The 23,088-nt window shown below is 33.4% G+C and overlaps 1 long non-coding RNA gene across 19 annotated transcripts in view; it reads left to right on the plus strand.

Annotated features, from left to right (window-relative positions):
• Window positions 1-23,088, plus strand: part of LOC121664287 — a 51,137-nt gene that overhangs the window by 16,137 nt on the left and 11,912 nt on the right. For 13 of the 19 annotated variants that reach the window (XR_006015929.1, XR_006015923.1, XR_006015919.1 and 10 more), the window contains 5 exons: window positions 1,213-1,360; window positions 2,536-2,607; window positions 6,529-6,667; window positions 19,736-19,918; window positions 22,374-22,460. This is a non-coding gene — a long non-coding RNA (uncharacterized LOC121664287). The remainder of the gene's footprint in view (window positions 1-1,212; window positions 1,361-2,535; window positions 2,608-6,528; window positions 6,668-19,735; window positions 19,919-22,373; window positions 22,461-23,088) is intronic. The other 6 variants (XR_006015922.1, XR_006015932.1, XR_006015933.1 and 3 more) reach the window with 4 other exon arrangements.

Below are 23,088 nucleotides of genomic sequence, written 5' to 3' on the forward strand. Positions count from 1 at the left end.
GGAAGGGTTATAGACTTTAAGGATTGTGATTTTGATAAGAAAGAAAATGAAATATGGAGAGAATTAAGACTGTAAAAAATATTTCTAAGGTGTAATTCTTTGAAGTTATTGCAATAGAGTTCACAGATACAGGACAGAGCAAGAGGAGCACTGAAGAAAGATTGTTAAATATTGATGAACAATACACTCTATTCACTCTGTGAAATAAGACTAACTGCTAATGTTGTTTATTCTCCATGATATTTTCCAACTCAGAAACGAGATATGAAAGGTTGAAGATCAAGTTGGTGGCTTATACTCAATGGGGTTTTATTTGTTTCTTGTATATTCAGATGCAACTGAACCTAAACAATTCGTACAGGATTCAGATTCAGCTTCTCTATTCAACTACTTTGTAGGAAATAGTATATTGAAAAAGCTGAAGCTAACTTTATCCTGCATTATCTATACTCATATATATTTTCATAATCATTTCATAATCATAGCATAAATTTTCATGCAATCATTTTATTAAACAGATGATTGGCTTGTGGGCTCTGTTGTTTCAAGTCATACTTTGAATGTGATTTACATTGAAATTCTTAATGAATGAGGCTTTATGAAAGCATTTGTGGAATGTAGCCACTATAGAATTAACTAATATTCTGAAAATAGAGGTTCTGTCAGCATCCTTCATTTAGTATTAAAATTGGTTAAGTGTGCCTTAATATAATCCATTTAAATAAATGAAAACGTAAAAGAAATCAGAAGTCCCTCTTTAAAGTACTACTAGTAGGAAGACAGAACTGAGTGTATTAGGATTATGAAACAATTACATATCTACAATTAAGGGTTAACAGAGCTGTGGCAAGTTCTGTGATTACCATAACTGTGGTCAACATTCATTTTTGCTTGCTGCTGCAGTGTTTTTTGGTCAGCATGTCTAACCACTATAACCACAGCAAAATCTTTTAATTGCTTAACAGATGTATTTCTTGGTCGTTTTCATCATGACTGAACTGAGGGTTTAATGTTCCTGAGAGCACCAAGAGTGCCACCTTCCCCCGGCCGTGCATTCAGTTACTTGGATCAAGAGTGTCTCCTGTTGACCACATTGAGAATATATACACTAAATACTGCCAGAAGAGACCACTGTTGGAATATGCAGCATTGTAAGATTCTACTAGGTGTGATTTATTTTATTTTTTTCTGGATATTCTTTCCTTTCCATAGAGCCTAAAGAACTCGAAGACCAGCCATGATGCTTTGTTAGCAAAAGGCGATGAACTGAACGGACAGCTTAAAGAGGAGCGGCTAAAGTGGTTCCATCTTCACAAAAAAAATGCAATCAGTAACTATTTCAAGCAGAGGGACAGAAGAGGTGAGGTTGTGGTCAAGAGCTAAAGTCTTTTACTTTAGTTGTACATGTAGATAAGGGAAAAAGAAGTGTTGGTATACCTTTTAATGGAGGAGATATGAATAGACCTTTCAAACATATGTAGAAGACTGACCTGGTACTATATATATTTTTATCCTATTCAAAAGAAAGACTTCTGACCGAAATGCTGTTTGCATTCCATAGAATTATGAACCACACCTGGTCCCTGTGCCACGTTGTCCAAACACCAGTGTTGGGACAATATTTGAGGTTAAAGCATGAGATACCATGTCAGTTGTGATACTAAGCAAGTGGTTTATTAATAGAAAAAGAATTATAATACTTGGCTTATTGATCATGTATTGCTAGTTTTCGGTATTCATTGAACCTGATTTAATTAGAGTACAGTGTTGCATCTTACTGAGCAGTTCAAATCAGTCACTCCTGTTTCTTTGGCTAGTGACTCCCAGAGACTTCTGTCATCACTAACAAGTTGTCCAGATACAGGGCTAAAAATCAAATGGTTTCTTCCCCATTTTCTTCAGTGTATGAGGAATAAGAGTGTGCAAACTTACTTGGTTTTTCTTGCATTTTGTAGCAACTTGTATTTAGTTTTGCCACCTGCTTTACCTTTTGTAAATGTGTTCTACATGAACCAAGTTTACCAAGGTTACCGCATAGATATTTCCTCCAAACCTTTAAGGTGTTGTAACGCATAGAGCAGATATTCTCAGTTTAAGTATCTCATGTCTTTAAAACCATATCCTGCTTTAGTGAGTGTTTTGGAAGCAAGGGTATATTGTTTCTATAATGTCAATAAAAATATTTTCTATGCAAAAGCCATACACTAGCTAATACTGATATTCATTTACTAAAAGGAAAGTTAAAAATGTAGTGCTCCAGGTTTTTATATTGTTTTGCATAAGACAGAATGTGAATAGATCCTGTTGATCAACTGCAACATGCTAGTGTCAGCTTCATATAAACAGCATGAAAAAGACTGAGCCAAATGTAAATCCATGTGGATTTATCTTCTTATGAAACTTCTAAGACAGTTGTATTAAAAGAACAAATAATAGCCTGACATTGCCTAAAAATTATTTGCTGTTTCTGCTCACACATTCATTGTAATTTCCTCTTGTGATGTGCATTACTTGAAACTTCCCTCTTCATTTTAGTTACAGGAAGGAATAAACAATTCAGAAAAAGAGAATGAATTCTTGAAAAAAAACTACGATAAGCTGCATGAGGTAAGCTTGGGTTTCTGGATACAGAAAATTTGATTCCAGTCCTTTTTTAATAGACCTTTATATACTGTGTGCTGTAGTGTGTGTATACATGTTTTGTGGTTTTGCACACGTGTAAGTCCATTCATGCTGCAGTTCATTGTATGACTGTATAAGGAAACTTTCATGGGGCTCTGCTGTATTTCATAGGCCCTGTTGAAACAGACTGGTTTCCATACTTGTTCTAATCCTCTTGAAATAGTAGATTGCTTCTATAGAAATGTAATTAAAAATAAGTAGGAATCACTTTATTTCAAACATAAATTCAAAAAGCTCTTATTTTAATTTCTAGTAGATTTTTTTGGGGTTATTGAAAGAAGAGTGTGTTTTGGTAGACATATATTCCTTCGGTTTTTTCTTGCATTTGGGGTTTTGGTTTTTTGAAAAAAGTGGTATTTGAACATTTGTGTAAGTTCTTCTAGCACGTCTCAATGAACTTACATAAAGTCTGATCTTTGACAGCTTCTCCAGTGTTTATTTTTGGGGGGTGGTTTGGTTGTTGTGGTAATAGCTACCGTTTCACTTCTGATTCTGCTTGCAATTTATATGTAGGTTCACATGAGTTTTTACAAAGGTTTCTATACATAATAAGATGTATAAGTTTTATGAGCAGTGCTTAAAAAGAAAATGAAAATACCTTGTTACGATATGATTCAGAAATTCTCTGGTACAGAAAAGAAGTAATTATAGTTAGTTGCCACAAGCACATTAAAGGAAAAAATGACCTTCAAATGAACTTTTCCTTTATTGTGAACCTGTGTTGTCTTTTACACTGAAGAGGGTTAGAAAATAAGACACATGTCCTAGAGCTAATAATTGCAGCAAGTACATCTTGAAGTCTTTTCTTGTATCCAAGTTATTTCTTCTCTTTAAATGTGTTTGGCTTGTCAGTATGATATCTATCAAAGAATACCAATGACTAAGCATAATGTGAGTGATAACAAATTTTGTTCATATTATTCTTACGGCATTTGTCATAATTTTTGTACAGTCTACGGTGAACTTAAAAATTATAGTAATAAAAAACTGTGAGAACAAAGAGCTTAAGTTTTTTTTTTTTTTTTACTTAGGACATGCAACAGTTGTATAGTCACAATATTTAGAGTTTCATATGGTGAAGTTGGTCACTTGTCTCTCACTTAAGTTACTTGCTGTAGATTTCTCCAAAATTCAGTCATGTCATAAATATTTCTTATTATGTTTTTGTTTATTCTCCATCATTATTCAGAGAAATAATTCTTATGAAGAAATCAACTTAACAGTCTTGGCTTGAAATTTTCTGTTCTACTTAAAAACATAATGGGATGACTTAAAAAGATATTTAACTAGAGAAATTGAAATAAGTTTCCATTATAGCACAGAAATCTATAATGTGGTGTTTCTTTTACTAAAATGATCTGTCTTTTCATATATTCTCATTTAAACATTGATTCATGTTTCATCATTCCATGTTACTGTATAGGTAACAGTTAGAAAGAGAAGTATTAAATAACCACCATTTGCTGGCCAGCTTTTTTGGTTGCCTATTCGAGCAATGCAACTTTACTACAGCTTATGTATGCTAGCAGTGGGTAGGCCAGTGTCCACAGGTGCCTGGAGGCAAAGGTGCATAAACCCATTCTTTGCTAAAGTTATTTTTGGGACATTTATTTGATGTTGATGGGAATTTTGCCAAAGCCAAGACTGCCGAACTGTTTGCAAAGAACAAGTATGAATTTGTCCGTTGACTCTTACTATTCAGTCATTAGTATTTAGTATCCAAGAAAACAATTCGTTTGTATAAAAGGTTTGGAGGAATTGTTTTCATATGACCTTGTAATGCAAATCTAGCAATTCTTAAACTCCTTCCAAAGGAAATGGTGCCAGATGTGGTTGACCATTATAGTTACACAGATGGCTCTAACTCCAGTGAAATACAGTAAATATGAAAGAAATTCCACATGAATTCAAGTAAAAGTAACCTTAAAACTCGAAAGAAGAAAGCAACACACGTGGACTCAATTCAAACTGACATAAACATTAGCATTATATGGGCTTGGATAAAACCTGTCTTCTAAAATGTTCTTCATTTAAACATCTAAATTCATAACGACCATCATAGTAATGCTTAATGATTTTTCTCCCAGGACAGTCTTCTGAAAAACTGAAATAATACCTGGCTGCATCCTTATATGAAGTAATTTTACCTAAAGCTGATGAACTCACATACAACTGGGTGTTGTCATTCAAACTTGAAAACATTTTCAGAAGTGTGAAAACTGACAGTATTTCTTTTTTTTGAAGAGATTTATGCTTTCCTTCTAGTAGCCAATCGAACTTTAAGCATTAAAGAACGCACTGTCTCTTCTGTACCTTTGCAATACTGTGGAATGGTAGTGGTTTCAGTGCATTATATTGCCTGCATATTATCTTCAAAATTATAGGAGAGTGGTGCATTTATTACTGCAGGACTTAGAAGCTTTGTCTAAGTTCATGCATGCTGTAAACAGTCACACTACAAGATGCTCTATGACTAGAGAACTGTGTACATAGGTTAGCTATAATATGAGAAAAAGACAAAATACAGGGAAATACAACTTCTTGATGAAAAATACGTATCAGGAATATAAACCCTATATACTTTAGGGTTTTCAATTCATGCTATAGTATTTTATTTCTTTAATCTTAGAGCCATTCTTCAACTATATGCAAGATAAATGCATTTACAGGTACTCAGAACTCTTTCAGTCAGCATGTAGAGTCTGTGAACCTATGTGGGCTATCCCTGCTGCAGCATCTCTGTCTCCTCTCTTTTTCTGGTCAAGGCTTGTTATGTAGATCTCTTGAAGAGATAGGTGGGTAAATAGATAGATATCAGAACATTTTTAGTACATTTTTCTATGTAAAATATAAAGTTTGTTAGCTGATGAGCTTCACCAAAGTAAAGAGTTGAGGAACTGACTTTTTTAGTTTACAAAACCCTACAATTACTAATTTTTCAGAGTACAAAAGTGTATAAAAACCAGTTTGTGCTTGGTTAAGATTGACCTTTTTTCAGTAAATAAGAATGCAAGTATTGAAAAATAGTAATATGAAGACTATAGTGTCTAATTTATATGAAAACTCATTGCATTGCTTTGTCTTTTTGCCTACTGAGAATTACACTGTAAATTATATAATGTATTTAATTTTGTTTTCATCTGAGTAACACTTTTTGTTGTGGTTTCAACAGTTCTAATTCTGTGTCCATGCAATCCTTATTGCACATAGATTGGTAGTTTACAAGTAAATAATGTGTTACAGGCAAAATAGTTATTCTAATTTCTTGGCCCATCTCTGGTTTTTATTTCTTAAAGTGGGAGAAAGATTACTTTAAATGTGCTTCTTAATCAGTATCAGAATTGTTGTTTTACAGTATGAGAAAACTGTTGTCACTTTGTGGTCAACATTTTTCTTTGAACAGGCAACTGACTTTATGCTCTGCATGTTTCACAGATTTAAAAGAAATCAGGTGGATCATCCTAGTTCTCTACATTAAGAGGTTTTGTATGCGGAAAGAATGGTTTTGTTAGTTGTCAGTTGCTGAGGTTTGGAGTTGTGGATTACTCTGGGATATGCATCTGAATTCCTTTTCTAGTCCCACAAATGTTGCATGCTGCCAACTTTTTGACTTTGGAGCTCTAAATTAAGGCCAGTTCCTTTGCTCATCCCACAAACTCTTTCATGTTTTTTAACCGCAGCCTGAGAAAGGCGCCTTGGTTTCAACAGCAGCAGACCAGCATGTGTTTACTTAATTCCTAAGACATGATGACAGTGGTCTCTGTGCCACTAAAAGCTTTTTTCTTTATTATTTTCTGTTGAAGCTGCTTTCTAAAAGTTTTTCACATGCCATATGTTTTATTACAGTGTCTTCTGTATGACCCATGAACAGCAATGGAAATCAAAGGAACAGCAACTGAAACGCAAATTGCTAAACTAGAGATGGCTATCAAATCCGATTTAGCAGACAAAAATGCAATCCTTGACAAGATCAAAGTAGAAAGAGGTATTTTTCTGAAAAAATTTAATATTTTCTCAAGATGTGAGGTCATACCTATGTTGAAGTTAAGGAATATTGCCCAGAAAAGTTTCATTTCTATTGCTGGTGATTTCAAAGCTGCCTTTTAAGTGAACATTTGTACAATATGCTAAGGTTATGACTAGCTATTAAGTACAAAAATCGACCAAATACAGATTATATGCTGAATGAGGCTTATATTTTTTCAGCTGCGTTTATTTTTCTTCTGTTGGATTAATACTTATTCTTTATTCAGTATTTCTTCTCTCCTCTACATTGAAAGCTCTAATGGAAAAGAGGTCCCTCTGACAGTGTCTCTCAAATTATAATCCACTATTCTGTTTACTGTGCAAGGTTACATGAAGCCTATACAGGCCCTTGGCCATGTTTAATTGTCGTTCAACTTCATTAATCCAGAAATTTTTAATCTTTTCAGTATACACTGATTTTTATTTACAGCTGTGTACATTTATAATAATACCTTTTTCTTCTAAGCTACTGAATAGATTATTTCATATGTGTTTTTCCCATGCTGTAGAGCAACTTCTCAGTGAATATTTAAGACTGCAATCTCTTTTTGTATCTCAACACTGTGATATATACTGTGGCAATATATAAAGTATACAAAAGAAGAGCGCAGGCAGAAAGTAACCTGAATATTTTTAGACTTGATTCTTCAAATGTATATTTTTAAAAAGGTGTATTTCTGTGAACAATCTAATGGAACAAAGTGGGCCAACTTGTTGTGAATAATTCTTATAAGCATGGCTTCAGTTCATCATGTGCTTACCATTAAGATTCTGAGTAGCTTTATTGACATCTAATACTAAATTGAATATTTAAACATTTTCTTTGACCACAGCAAGTGTTTGCACAATTGGCCTTAAGTGATACTAAAATAAATAAAAATACCTTATGCTACATTAATATTATGACATATTGACAGTTGTTACTGACAGCTTTATTATGTAATGCTAAATTTAAAATTATATTCAGAGCATGAAAATATCACAGGTTGTACTATTATTTGGTTAAGCTGAATGTGGAAAATTAGGCAATGTTTTCCATCTTCTGTCCTTCCTATGGGCATAATGTTTAAGTGCCAGTCTTTGCCTTCCCCAGATTAGCACTTAATAGCTTCTTGTACTCTTAACTGTATCACCAGGGTACTACCCTTTCAATTGCTAGTGAGTAGAGGTGCTGCAGCTTGAGTAGATATTCTAATACGCTTCAAGGCCTGTGTATCTAGGATTTGATTACAGCTTCTTATCATTGCTACTGCAGAAGTACTCAGAGAATCACAGAATGGTTCAGGTTGGAAGGTGGGATTATCTCACAGAATCACAGAATCATAGAACATTCTGAGTTGGAAGGGACCCACAGGGATCATGGAAGTCCAGCTTCTGGCCCTGCACATTTTGCTCTTGTTTGGATGGAGTTTGTTTTGCCTTCCCACTAAAAATTACCAATGTATAGCTGGGGGAAGTAATGAACGAATGGAATAACTTAAGAATATAGCTAAGTAGGTATTGTGAGCAAGTGGTTTGGCCACTTAAAGAAACACTTATCAAAGGTTTTGGCAAAAGCAGGGTTTAATACAAATTTGTGAAAACATGACTTTACAGAGTTCCTTGGCAAGGCTCACTTATTACACAGATTAGAGCATACAAAAGAATATCAAATTAGAAGCAATTTGGAATGATTTATACTAAAGTCGGGAATGTGAAGATGGGTAAGTGCACCAAGATATGGATGCAAAGATAAGGGTGCAAAGGAGTTTTGCAGCACTTAATCTCTGAGTATTTTAACATTTACCAAGTGATTCCATAGAGGTCACTACAATTATAACAATGACTTAGCTGTAGATATGAGATAGCAACATTCATACCATAATCAATTCACATGCACAGGTAAAGTGATATGTGCACCTGTTTCTATGTTTGTACAGGCGCCTATCAACCTAAAAGGTACCTACCATGGGTTCCGTGAATAAATCACATCAAATCCCTTTGTGTTTCCCAACAAGCAGGGTTTAGACCTCAAGGACTCTAGAAATCTGTGGGTGGGGATCAGCCCAGGCCTCACTGTCAGCTATGGTCCTTCGAGTGTGGCAGATTTGAGGGTCTGTGAGCCCTGGGAGGTGCCCCATGCAGGCAGGTGCACAGGTGCAGGTGTTGGTGCTGCTGCTGTGCTCCAGGAGAGCACAACAGGGCCTCTCTTCTCTAGGGTTTAAGATGATTGACTTCAGTCATCACTAAGTTTCCATCCTGGACATAATCCTACAATGTTGTATCCATTGATGAGGTGTTACTGTATGTGATTGAGCTCAAAGGGAACCAAGGGAGTAAGATTACCTCAGAGTAAGTTATGCTCTGAAGACATTTTACCTTAGAGAATGTTTGTGCTGTGTAACAAGGCTGATTCTTTTTTATATGATATTAATTTGCTTTTGAAACAGAAAATACCGTATAATTTAGTTGTAAAATTGCTAACTGAATAAGATGGTAGTGGGGTGGGTTTTTTTGTTTTCTTTTGCTTTTTTAACTGAGTCTTGTAGAACTGAAAGAGCTGAAATATAAATAAATCTGGAAGTCTAAGAGGCTGTATATATGTTGACAGGTACCAAATGATTATAATAGTTACGTTTTCACAAATATACATAGAGAATTTATTTTTACTGTATCAATTATTCGTTACTGCAGTTGACAACTTCTCATTGTTTCCTGTGCTGCATAAGCAATACCATTGTTTAAAGGCTTTGTATAATGAATATGGGTTGTAACTCTTCAAGTTTTGAACTTTAGTAAGTTTTACTATTCAAGAGGTGTTAAAAAGACTGTAGGTTTATCTTTTTATGTAGCATATGGGACAGGAGGTTAAACAAGAAAGGCTAGCAGATGATAAGGTGGAGATGGCTGAAGAAATTTAACAGGAGACAGAAAAGCTCTCACATCTGTCAGAGGAGCAGTTAGCTGACCAAACATCAATTACTTCTGGAAATGAGACAGAAATAACTGAAGAATTGGAACCAGAAGGTAGAATTCATTTTTATGAATAAGTAACTGTATTTTGTTAATAAATCTATGTCTCTTTCCGTTTACTAAAGCATTTCTTACTAGCAGTGGGAGCTGCCTCATTATGAGAAGCTCCATGACAGAAATTATATTCTGGTGTACTTTACAGCTGAAGCTGGGTAGTGGATATGGTGGTGTTATTTTCTTCCCAAATGGAAACTGTATTGTAATTGAATGCAAAAATCTGGTATCTGACCTAGATTCATAAAATATTAAAGGAAACCTGGCTTCTATTTTAAATGTCTTTATATTCTCCCTTAGAACTATGCTGTTCTAAAGACTATTTTAATGAATACGCTCCTTTTGTCTGTAGATAAGAGCCAATGCTGCTATTGGAAATCCTTTCAGAGAGAGGGACAGTATGTCTTACCATATTTGTGACTTAAAGTTGTTAGAGTCAGATTTATTTAAAGATTATAAAAGGCAGGTCATCCTGTTCCACCTCTGAGCTTAAACTGTTTAGCGTTGAAATAAACCAAGTCCATGATACCAAGTTTACAGTAAAAGCACAAGTAGAATACTAAAATTTCATGTTCATTTTTTTGCAGCTTCTGTGTAAGAGTACATTAGAAAAACTGGAAAAACATGATGTTGAATCTCTGTTGTGTTTATAAGTAATTTGCTTCGGAGAAAAAAACCCAGAATGCTCTAAAAATAATCCTCCTGAATACAGAACTATTTTTTTATTTAAAAAAAAGATACATTATTCTTATGTGTGCATAACATAAAGAATAAACATAGAGGAAATCCACAAATTCAGGCCATGTTCCTGTATAAAAACAGTTGTTCATACCTCAGTTCATCACAGGACTTATATAATTCCAGTCCTCCACTTTCATCTGGAAAACACTACTATTTTTTTGACAAACCACAAAAAAAAAAAATACAGTTTAGATTACTCTAAAGGTCATTGATTAGCAGTGTTAATCTTCTGCAAGGAAGAGAAGATTTGCCTGGCACTTACTCTTCATTTGTTACAAAAGCACATATATTCCATCAGGTTCCTCAGCAATTCTCAGATGGACAATACAAGGGGTTTAACCACATTGATCCTTTTAATGTTTTTCAGGTCAAGGTGATAGACAAGATGATGATGCTGTTGAGTCAGTAAAAACTGATGGCAATGACTGTATTATTTCAAGTCCGTTATCCACCAATATTAAACAGCTGAGTCAGAATGTTTATGGCAATTACTTGGCCAGAGTAAAAAAAAAAAAAATTTTAAGCCTAATGCCCTCTAAGAGTAGCTTTGCTGTATCTAACGTCAGTTTTCAGAAAAGTTATATATGTACAGTATCAAATCACTTCAGTGTACTTCTTTTCCTATTATCATTTGTGGGCAAGTACGCTAATGATGTTTTCTGGCCTTATTCTTAAAACCAGCAATTGATTAGCATGAAGACATATATACAAAATAACCAGCATTAATAAAAATTTGGAAAATTTACTTTGAACAGTATTTCAGTAGGATGGTTCTGTAAAAAAAAAAGATTTCATACTTTTGATCTAACCTTGAGTGAACAATCTTAAGTATAAAACTAGTACTTAAAATTGGTGACAGTACTTCTAACAGTTAATAATTTTCTAATCTGTCTTAGCCTTCTTTTAAAGGACTAGGGCTGTACCATTAGATCCTATCAGACTTCACAGTTTTTAATGTTCTGCAGTGTGATATCATAGAGGTAGCTTGATTTTTTTTTTTTAAATGCTCTTTTCAAGGCTGTGAAACATCCTACAAAGCAACTATCAACAAGAAGCAATTCTTTGTATGAGAAATATTGCTCCCTTTTTTTTAAGCTGTGGAAGGGGTTTAGAAATGCTAGCACTCATATATTCTTCAGAAAGATACAAAAGGTACTTTGGAAGACAGAATTGTGTTGTTTATATGTATAATGTTAAAAAATTGTCACCTGTAGTTTTGAGAACTAAAATGACTACTACTCATCTCTATTAAGTCAAAATATAATACACTTGTTCTGTAATTTTCTAGTCATCATGTATTTTATTTTATCACAATTATTTAAGAGCACTTCAGAGGGAATTTAGTGTAGTTTCATTTCACGTTAATCAATTTCTACCTTTCCCCATTGATCTGTTCCTCTGGTAACAAAAATGCATGTTCATGAAGAGTAGATAAAACAATAAAACCTCTGAACTATTAAGACAACAATATATTTGGTACAGATTGGGTTTTAAAAATATGCATTGCTTTATATGAATTCTTAGGTTAATTATAGAATACAGCATGTCAAAATTGTTATTGAATTTGTATTTTTTTAAGATTAAAAATCACTGCCTTTTATCTTTTGAGATAAATGTCCTGCTGGTAATCAAACACTGTAAATAAAACTTGTGATTTTTAGAGATCGTTATGCTAATTATCCTCTAAATCTGAGTTGTATGCCAAACTGTTTAAGCCATTTAAGATCATACTGGGGTTTTTTTGCATGTTGCAAATTAGACAGTTCATGGTTATTTCTTAGATATGTTGATCATAAAGGATATCTAACAGATTTTCCAGTACTTAACTGTACCACTTGCTTCTTTCTCTTTTCTTCTTGTCTATGATGTATGATTAATCATAGATTACTTCATTTTGTTTCATTTCATTTACAACATTTATGAGCTTCACTTTGTCGGTATGAAATGCTTGTCCCCTTCTTTCCTTTCCAAAGTGGCATAATTAGTGTTAGCATCTTTTTTAACAGGCTACATAAAGTTTAGTGGCTGGATTAAATCAAGTCATTAACATAATGTGCTATACAATTTGCCCCTATCTCTTTTCGTTTCCAGTACATCAAAGTGCCACAGAGTGCCAGTGTAATTGGGCCTTGCTAGCTTGTCAGGTTCAGTCAGGCTGATGGCTGCTGCTTTTACTAAAAAGCTTCCAGGCATGATAATTAATAGAGAAAAGAAGTCTGAGAAATGTAAAAGTTTGGACAGTTCTCTATGAATATTTCATACATTTGAATAATCAGAAGTTAACATTATCAATTTGATGTATAATACATTGATTAAAAGCCTTGTTTCAGATCCTCAAAATAGACATCAAAACTGGGAATTTGCATTTTCTTTGGCATGGTCTTTATATTTAAAAAAAAATAAATTAAAAAATCTTTACTCTTCCATCCCCTCCTCCTTTGCACTCCCACATCTACACCATATCCTTACAGGAGATTATACAGCATTCAATTTTCACAATAAAATTTACTGCCGTCAACTTCCAAGTTGTCTTAAAATGTGCCACAAGACAATTACTGGCAAACCCAATTTCTTTGGTAGTGCTCTGTTTTTTTCTGTAGATCTCTCTTGTTTTCTTGCAGATACCATAAGTGCATTCTCTTGCTCTAAAAGCAATTTATTGATAGCAGTCATTACCTGTACCTGTAAGTTAAGATCTCAAGTTCTAACTAATTTTGACATGAAAATCTTTCTTAGACAGCAACAAAGCAATACCAATTGCACATGGTTCTGGTGAAGGACATATTTGTGCTAAGGTGAGAAGTTGTAAAGCTTCAAGCTTATGTATAACAAAGCAATAGATACTATTCTATTTACTATGGGGTTTTTTTGTACAATTACTTGAATAGTGTATTTCCGTCTATGTGCTAGCCGTGTTCATTGAAAAAAGGAAATTATTTGGATATTGTATTGCAGCTTTAAATTTTGGCTGATACGATTTCTCTTCACACTTTTTTTTTTGCAGGACTTGAATATCTTTGGTGTACTTCAGGGAGATTTTTGAGTGTTCAATATTTTTCCTCAACCCTGGATTGTTTTGTGAATATCTAATCTGAATTTAGAGAATTAAATTTTAGGGTTTTAGTATTACCCTGTGTTACTGAGTTGGCTTAATTCTACTGTGCCAGAAATACTAATCCTTTGTATTCTCCTAGACCTGTCTAGAGCTAACCTCTGTTGCTTTGTGCTTTTCTTCTGTAAGAAACTGGGGAAGTAAAACTGCTGCACCAGCATATTTAATAAAACAAGAAATAAAATCTATGAAACAGAACCATCTTGTCAGAGTAAGATAAAAGTAACTTACTGAACTTTGTAGTCAGTACTTTCAAAGACTACTGATTGGTCTAAGATTAAAAAGAACCATTTGCCATTCTCCTTCTTAAAGGTGGTTGTTTGCTATGGGGGTCACTGTAATCTAGAAACTAAAGTAAAAGAAAGTTTAAAGAATCCAGGAAATACCTAAGATGTGTTTTGCCACTGATAAAGTGTGAGATGACAGAAGTTTGAGTACACACTATGCTGAAATGATGGATTTACAACTTCTATCTACCCCTTGTCAAATACACTTTGAAGTTGTAATTGAAAGCATGTACATTCTTTGTGATAGAAAAAATGAAAGAAGAGGGAGAAATAATACCCAAAAACACCAAACTCCAGCTTTTAAAATGATTGAAAACTACAGAATCTTGAGTCATTACCCATTATTTTTTAGGTAACAAATAAAACTAATTAGTCAGAATATGAAATTAAGTAGAAGACCAGATTTAAGGATGAATGTGTAAGCCCACAGGAAAAGCATCAGCGGAGTCACTCTCAACCTAGCTAGTAATTTTTTTTGAGGTTATGAATACAAATGCAGTTGCTTACTGGAGAGACTATTTATCAGAATTTATGGACATGGAAGTAAGTTATGGTGACTTTACAAATAGAATGTGTTTTTCTAACTGGAGGTCTAAAAAGCAAAGGATGGGATTTGAAACAGAGTTTTAGTTTGATTAGTTGTGATAAATATCACCAAGCATCATTTTTTCACAATATGCATATTATAAAAATCAAGTTCTATTCATTTTTGAAGGTCTGTATTGTTCTCACACAATACTGTAATGACAAGGGGAGGACACAATATCAAATACTAGGTATTAAAACTCTAAATAAAAAACCCAACCACATTAAAAATGTGCAATTTGATGCAGTTTTTCACTACAGATGCACGCCTAACAAACGAAGATGCTATATTGATATTTCTGCTTTCTTCCCATTCTAAGAGCTACTTTTTTTCCTTAATGGATTAACTTTCAGATACAGATTTTTGAAATTCATTTTTTAAATCAAGGCAGAAGTCTGTGATCTTCATATAGAAAAATACATGCACAGCTGGGTATAGAAAGGCAGAAATCCCATTATATTTGTCTTGGACTAGATTCTTGCAAAGTACTTCTACTTATTTCATCTTATTTGTGTAACTTAAATGTTGGTGTGTATTAATGTACCAAAAATGTACAGCTATCTTTTTTCCTCAAGGAGTTTTCTGCCTTTCATGATTTTTTAACTTAAGGATCCTGCTTCCCTTTGAAATGAAAGGTAGTTGTAAGTTCACAACCTTTGAATTACTGAATTTTGTAACTAGTTGGTACTTGTGTAGCTAACTGGCTTTGAGATTTGATAGAGTTGGTATTTGGTTTTTATTTTTTCTGATGGATCAATCAAAGGTGAGTGATTAAACATTAAAAAAGTGAAATTTCCTCTTTGAGACAGTCTGCAAGAGTAGGTGTACCTTAGTTCAGGACAGTAACAGTATTGCTTATGTAGCTTTCCCGGCTCCTTGGGGAGAAAATAAAATTCAGAATTATGGAAGTTTGTATCTCACCAATCCAACAGGTCCAGATGTATCTATATTTCTGTATTTATTCATCCCTAGAAACAGTTTATCTTTAAAATCTGTTAGTTGAGGCAGTGCCACGGGAAAGGTGCAAAATCAAATCTTTAAAACCAATTCCACTTGAGAAGAACATGGAACAATTTTATGTTTTTTCTTCAGAAAGGGTGTGAGGCAAGCTGAAGAGAAAGAAAGCACTATTCGAGTGATCAGAAGTTCTATTATGAGCAAAGTACAGATGTGACTTTGTGTTCAGATGTATAGTTGTCATGCTTGTGGTGGGAAAGCTACACTTCCCTCAAGGACTTTGTATTTTCTAAAGTGTTTGATGCTTTATACTGAATTTGAAATTGTCATTTTGGAAAGAAAAGGAGTACATTGCTGGTACATTACAGGTTCACATAGAGAGCCAGTACCTAATCATTGAATTGACTCAAGCTGTAGCAAATAATTCATGCCTTTGAAGATATTAAAGATGAATTTATTCTGGTCTGAAAAATGAATGGCAGCAACCAGAGTTGTTTTCATTGTCACAAATAGATTTTTTTGTTAGTGTGTTAATTCTAGTCAGAGCTGAAGGGATTGCATCAAACCATGTTATGCTGCTAGTCTTGGGCCATTTCATTCTGCTCCTAGCACGTGGCAGAACTGTAATGCTGGAGAAAGATTATATGCGCCTTTCCCTCCTTCAGCAGGGATTCTCCTCCAAAAGAGCTGTTCAACAAGGAGAGATCTCTTCATCCCAAGCCTTAGGGAGAGTCTAAGGTGTATGCACTTTAGTTCTGTGTGGAGAATGAACAGGGAGCATTTCTGTATCCTTCTTTCTGTTCTCACATCTACACCAGTGTGGGGAAAAGGTGAAAATAGAAGATGTTATTCCTCACATGAAAAGTCACTGCATACAGGACTAGAATAGTTTTTTTGCAATATGTATTCTTATGTGTCTATGATTCTGTGTTGTCCTATTAATCATAATTAATGAGTAATGTTTGTGTCTCTGTACACTTGAATTACATTGACGTTCCTGTAATAGCATTCTTTGTGGCTCTATTCTGACATTGTTAATAAGATGATCACAGGGATTCAGCACTTGATAGAGGAAGAGGATTATTTCTCATTCAGTAATATATTTGTTAATCAATATTCATAGTGATTGAAATATTGATAGCAAATGGATGATTACTTGTCATTATTGAAGAATAGCTTGTAGTTTATCTTATGTGCTCTTTGCTTGAAATAGAAGTAAGTGGACTCTGGAAATATATAAAATGCTAAGGAGTAACGCACGCATATTTTTGAGCACTGGTAGATAGAGGATTCAAGTTGACCTTACAGTTTAGAAGTTCCCTTTATTTTGAGTTTTTCAAGGCAATATATTAGTTAAAACTGTGGATGTAAAAAATAGGAACGTTAAGCAAGGTATTTTCAACTCGACTGTTCTGTGCAGAAAGCACAAACTTACTTTTTAAAGCACTTATTTCTGTGGGATACTGTTGTTGACCATTTGAGACAGTTGGAATTTTATTTTTCACATCAAAGTGCTAGCCTTTTATTGTGGCCAAAAAAGAAATCAAAATATGGAATACACAGCTGCTTCAAGATGGCAGTCAAGACTAATTACAGAATTAAACCAAGGGTTTTTTAATCTCAGAAATCAGAAATGTGAGAAAAGTTAAGATTTCAAATTCTTACCTACTTACTTACCCTAATCCTAAAGCTTTTGAAGGAGTGCAGTGATTCTTCCAAATCTCTGGGTAGCATTCGGTATTAAATGGTAGAGAAGCCATTTTTACATAGACTAAGTATCTTACCCATATTTTGTTTTCCTCACCTGAAATGAAAGCACTGAACCAGTTTCTATGAGACATTTTTGAAAGCATTTAATATTCTTTATTTTAATATCTGCCCATTCTCTGTGTTAGGTGAAATTTTGTATTGAATTTTGTTTTAAATGCTTAAATGTAAAGAGTAAATTTATTCCCATTAAATAGAATTATTTGTGGGCAGTAATTGACAAACTATCCATTGTTCACTTGAGCAGTACCTAATAAATGAGACCAAGGCTTAAAAAAAAAACAGCCTAGGAAAAGATTTAAATAACATACTTCGCTCTGCATCATAGAAATATAAATGGTTGTTTAAAAATGAATTCCTATCATATATTGAATGCTACATATATTTTCAGCATGGCTACATAATGTGAGTGGTTTTGTATTAATGATAAAATGTGACATGATAGCTAATGCTATTCTTAAGCAGTTCTGTATTTTTTATTTGTAAATATATTTTTTAATCAGCTTGTGTTCTCCTTTGTATATGCTGTATTCACACTTAGTATCAATAAAACTGGGACTCAAAATAGTCTTGACTGTTAAGCTCCAAGATAATTTGTTATTTTTTCTTATAATTTTCTAATAGTATGACTCAGTTATTTGCTTTGGTTTAAGTTAAAAAGCAGAACACCTGGATTTACCCCACTAGCCTTGAAAAAGTGTAATATTCTTTGCCTACTGTATGCAATTACAAGTGTTAAATATGTCAAACAAATTTTAAGATATGTAAAAGGAATACTTTATAATACAGGATATTGTATTTGGACTTGATTCATAAGCTACTGTCTGTGTACAAACTAGTCTGACATAGCTGCTAAATACTTTGGGGCAAACAAAACCACTCAGCATATCCCTTTAAATACAGATGCTAATACATCTGTTCAGTGCAGGAAGAAAAGAGTTGTTTCTGAAGTAAAATTAGACAATAGAGCCAATTTCATTTTTTATGCATGTGAATGTAGAGTGCTTGAGGTTATTAGTTGAAACTGAGTAACCTTTCCAAGCTTTCATCTCTTTCTTTTCAAATTTGAATATGAAAAGCATATTCAAGTCAGAGACCATCACTTTAATGACATTTGGCAGTCATTTGATTTATTAGATTTTAGAAAAAAAAAATTCCTTTAAATATTTCATCATTCTATGCTAATCCCAGTAATATTGCCAGCTGAAGCCGTGTACCTGTATTAGTGGAGACAGAATGGTGTGGAATTTTTTCTGTCATCCTAGTAAAATTTCCATGAATCTACTGAATAATAAAACAACCTTATTGAAATATTCAGATTTGGGTTTTTAGTTAAAGTGTCTTAGGATACATAATAAAAGGAAATGTCTTTTGAAAAGAGGGGGTAAAATTACTTCATCAAATATTGAAAGGACTTGACAGCAATGGAAATTGTTCTATATGATGGATACTTTTACAATAGGATACACCTGCTTTTCAGTTTGATTAATCATATAATTTGCTTGGGGAAATGTAAGCTATCTGCATAATAAATTAGAATATTGACTTGCCGTTCGAACACTGAATCTAGAAAGCTAATCTTCTGAATGTGATTAATACTTCAAGGGATTTAAGTTTAAAATCAAAAATTGTCAAAATATTTCCACATAGGGGAAATATTTTTAATAAAGATATGAACTTGAAAGAAATGAAAGAAGTAACAAGAATTTTTTTTTTGACATATCTGTACTCCAACGTGTTGTGTTTACTCTTTGAAGAATATTGTCTTTGAATGCTCACCTACATACTCCACTTTGGAAACCTTGGAGTGGCTTTTCTTTCTTCAAATTACAGTTACCTAGGGAAGTACTTGTGACTTTCTGTTGAGTGTGACATTCACACTTAAATACATAAACCTTATTGCAATGTATCTGTACAAAATACTATAGACCTTGCTGAATAGTGTGAGACAAATTTACAAGAAAGAAAAGAATGTAATTTTGCTTAAAGAGAGTAAGAACAGGTCTGATGAAGAACAATTATGTTTACTTTTATGATGTTAATTTTAACTTTTAAAGGTATGTTTGATTTAACTAGTCAAGTTCAGTATATGAAGTTGAATTCCATTTACATGCAGTTGTACTTTACATGCCTAACTACTTTGTGATTTGGTGGATTTTTATTGAATGTGGTATAGTCTGCAGTAGGCACTAACAATTCTCTTCCATTTGGAAAACTTTGATACCTAATATTACTGAAACTTTTTCAATCAGTTATGGGCTCACTTTGCTGTGTAGCTAAAAATAATGGCAACTGAAATTAGTGGTTCATATAGCATTAGTACATAAAGATCTTAACCTAAATTTCAGTAGGCTATGACTATTGCAAAAATATTTTAAACATCAAATGTCAGCCGGTATCTGTTGCAACAATATTCTCAACTGCAAGCTATGAGGTTTAGATTCTTATTGTGTCTATGTCAAAATCAATCAATGGACCAACTACCTGATGATTCACATGTATGCTTGGTTTGCGTTAACACTTCAAGAAACACAAAATAATTATTTTGCTTTGTGTTTTGTTTTTAAATAGGAAGTTGAAAAATCTGAATTAAAATTACATCACTTGGTTTTACTAAGTCTCAAATTACATCAGATGAAACAATACAGCAGCTGTGTGTAGAATGCAGATGAAACAATTTCCCTGCAGAGGACAATCCACTGTCACTTCCAAACCCAACAGGTGGTCAGAGGAGTGACTGTAACTATAGCACTGGTGAGTGTGACCTATCCCTGAGCAGGTGTGTTCTTTCCCTTAAGTTCTTAGGAAAACGCCTGCAATAATGCCTGCCTTCCCATACGTTATATTTGCACTTATCTGTGTACTGGTTGTATTTGTCATTTTTCCCAATATTTTGGGAAATACTAATGATGGTTTTTAAGAACTGAGATAAGGATGCAATTATTAAGTATAAAATGAAAAACAAAAGTAGGCTTGTGTAAGAAATTGAAACTGCTATATATTTAAATATGCTGGTAATGCATACATTTTAAAATTAGGCTTTACATAACTAATTTTTTTTTTTTTTGAAAGAGTGTGATGAACTAATTTTTCTATTGATACATGATACAGCAAAAGAAAAACATTCTATCCAGCCATGTACAACTAAATTACAATTAGAGAAAATATGTAATTGGACTTGATCATCACTTGTGAATACTCAGTGTACCTTTAATAAGAAATTTTTTTAATGGGAAATTACTCAACTGTATTTAGTACTAATACGTTGCTATTTACTTCATAATACTTAATCCTGCATGTTGCATATGCTAGACTCTAATAAATGAATATTTGAAAGTAGTTGATGTCGATACACAATGCAATTGTTAACTTTTGTGACTCCAAGAAGGACATTGGTCTTTGTAAGGCCTTAGGAAAGAAAGAAAACCACAAAAAAAACCAGTAGTGCCACAAAGTCCTGCATTCACTGAGGCCTCCTTCCATTCAATCAAATGGGATTCCTGGCATCATATGTTAAATACGATGTTACATAAATAAGAATTCTTATTATGAGCTGGACAATATTCATCTTGTTAGCTTCTGTAGACACTTCTCCAAATGTTCTAGATAGGCAGACATAAATGAAATATGTTTTTCAAAACCTTGTTGAAATAATACCATAAGCCAATAAAAGCTTCTTAAGGTTTTTAATTTCTCTTGCTTTTTGAATTTTCATTGCTTTGAATATAACAAGCATTCAGAAGGTATAAAAGTCTTACACAGTATTCTGATTCCTGGGCATACTAGGTATAGTTTAAGCATGGTAGTATTTTAGGTATTTGCTCTGCCAAGTTTACCTGAAAATGCAGGAAAGTTATGATGAATACAGAATAAAATTTCAGACTTTTAAGGTAATTATGAAACTTCAATACATTTCAAGCTGTGATATTTGAAAATAGCATCATGATTTGGAGACTGTAATTCATAAGGCTTTCCAATCTAGTAGTGCTGTATTGTATTATTTCTGTTAATCATAACCTGGCTGTGCAATTTTGATTTTTCTATTTGCTGCTTGGATATTGATTATAAAACTCTTTGAACTTCAAAATATCCCAACAAATCAATATAAAAAGGTGGGTTTTGGTCTTAATTGTTTCAGGATTGTACTCTGCAGCATAATACTAATGTGGTTGTTATTTGCAGAGGTTTGCTTAGATAATTGAGTGTCTAATTTCTACTCAAGATTAGTTTTGCATATAGGGGGAAAAACCATAATGAGTCTGCTTTTTGATAATGCCAGTTGAGAAGCTAGTAAGAGAATAGTAATGAAATCTGCATGTGTGTTTACTATAGCTTTGCTGCATCTCTTATTCATGTCTAATTAGATTTGAGTATGCTGAATATTTGAGGTTAATTGAATATTTTCTTTAATAAAAACGAGATTTGCATGGGTAGAAAGAAATTTACTTTGAGCTTAGAAGGAAACTAATAGTCTTTTAGACTTTTGCATGGAGAAAATCAGGGTAAGTCCATAAGTAATCTAAAAAAACCACTAATTCTTATAATAAATAAAGCATTTAATATTATCTGTAACTGGAACAGATTGACTGTTTTAAAAACATCTTAACTGCTACAGAAGGCTTCATGAGATTCATTGCTTAAAAAACATTTGAAAACCTTTTGCACATTCTTCACTGTCATTGTTTGGCATGTGAGATACAGAAGATTAACAGAACCTTGTTGAAAAACAACATAGTAGAGTTCCAGTGATCTGGACATACAAGATCCCATGAATTTCCATTTTCACAGGTGGTTCAAGCGTGTAACTTGGCATTAATTGGGTTTTGTTTTTTTTTTTTTAACTATTAGTTTTTCACTAAGAATGGTTAGAAGATAATTTTCTTCCTTCCGGAGTCTTGGAATAGAAACTTGAATGGGGAAGTTTACACAGTGCAGGATTATGCTGCAAACCTTCTGATTGCCTGTGACATTGTGTTGTATCTCCTGATAATTATAGTGACTGAGGAGCTATTGTGATTGTTACCAATGAAAAAAGAGTAATTGGAGTATCCAAGAGTGCTTCCAAATTCACAGAACAGTGGAACTTGCCAAATTATGCAGTGGTTCTAGAGAACAGCAGAAACAGAAGAAAGATTTATGAAACCTTGCAAAGGTTTTGTACGAAATTTAATTGGGAAGCTTCTATTTCTCAAAAACTTTTCTTTCTCAGGTGAACATGTGACTATTTGAACAACTTGAAGTACAAGTGGAAGGAGACTAAAAGAACAGGAGGTGTGGGAAACATCTTAATAAAACAGTACGTTTTATTAAAAATAAATGGAATAAAATCCACCTATTCTAAAAGGTGGATTCCTCAATCTTAAGGCTTTGCATCAGGAAATGTTGTTATAATTCTCTATGTTTATTCCCTTTCTTCATTAAAGCTCAAGACTGCAGAGTATTTTTTTCTTCATTGTGATGAAACTCTGTTTCATCATGTAGTCATTTAGTTTTGTTACAATGTGAACTATAAAAAACTGAACCATAGCAGAACAACGTTTTGAATTGCAAAGATTTCTAACAAGGTTCCAGGGTCATTGTAATCTTCAGGTTTTAGTACTTCTTTAGGACTAACTTTAAAATGATAATTTTAGAGGCAAACTGTCACAAGTTAATTTTGGATTATTTTTGCAATTAATTGGATAGAAATATGAGATGTTCCATGCCTTGCAGCAATGTTAATGCTTCTAAGTTCAGGCAGTACTAAGGGGTGCTATGAAAGCATGTTATTCATCAGGATCTAAAAATATATTTAAACTCTGGTTAATCATTTTCCCCAGACTTGAAGGGAGTTCTTGTGCCGAACGTTTTACTTACTAGTCTGAATTTTTGCCATTGAGTGAAATGAATTTGAACTCCTTAGGTTTGTTAATAATTTGAATTTA

This window comes from Corvus kubaryi, unplaced genomic scaffold (genome assembly GCF_017639235.1).
Source record: "Corvus kubaryi isolate FWS band 111438036 unplaced genomic scaffold, C.kubaryi_AGA036_p1.0 37300, whole genome shotgun sequence".
NCBI classification, from domain to species: Eukaryota; Metazoa; Chordata; class Aves; order Passeriformes; family Corvidae; genus Corvus; species Corvus kubaryi.